The sequence below is a fragment of the Salmo salar genome, chromosome 02 (assembly GCF_965601325.2).
Source record: "Salmo salar chromosome 02, fSalSal1, whole genome shotgun sequence".
Lineage (NCBI taxonomy): Eukaryota > Metazoa > Chordata > Actinopteri > Salmoniformes > Salmonidae > Salmo > Salmo salar.
The window spans coordinates 21,221,931-21,222,437 of record NC_138292.1 but is presented as its reverse complement, the minus strand read 5'-3'; positions in this window follow the sequence as shown (position 1 = coordinate 21,222,437).

Genomic DNA, 507 nt, shown 5'->3' with positions numbered 1-507 from the left:
CAGTGGTGTGTCATTCATCCTTTTCCCAACTGGCACCATCTTGTGGAGACTCATTAAATCAAAGAAAGAAGGGAGAAGAAAAAGAGTGGAGGGTGAAAAAAACTTGTGTCCTTTGCCAGTTTCCTCTCACATGCTTTTTTACAATGAGTGGCTGTCAGCCAAGAGACCTCAAGTGGTGTAAAACAACAGTTCTAGGTCTTTGGGTGACACGCAACATAAAAACCCTTGCATAACGAGCTCTGTCCCTCAACATATCATTGTGTTGTACACTATCACATCAGCAGGAGGCTTCTTCACTAACGAGCTAGTAACTCATTATTAAAACTAAATAACTGCAAAGCTTTTTTTGTTTTCGCAGTTATTTGATCCCTTTCAGAAGACTTTTGGTGAATTCTGCAGACTTGTAAAATCCACTGGCAGGAGGCTTTGTTTTTATTATTTTTACCTCGTATGTACAGTACCACTCAAAGGTTTGGACACACCTACTCATTCAAGGGTTTTTCTTTA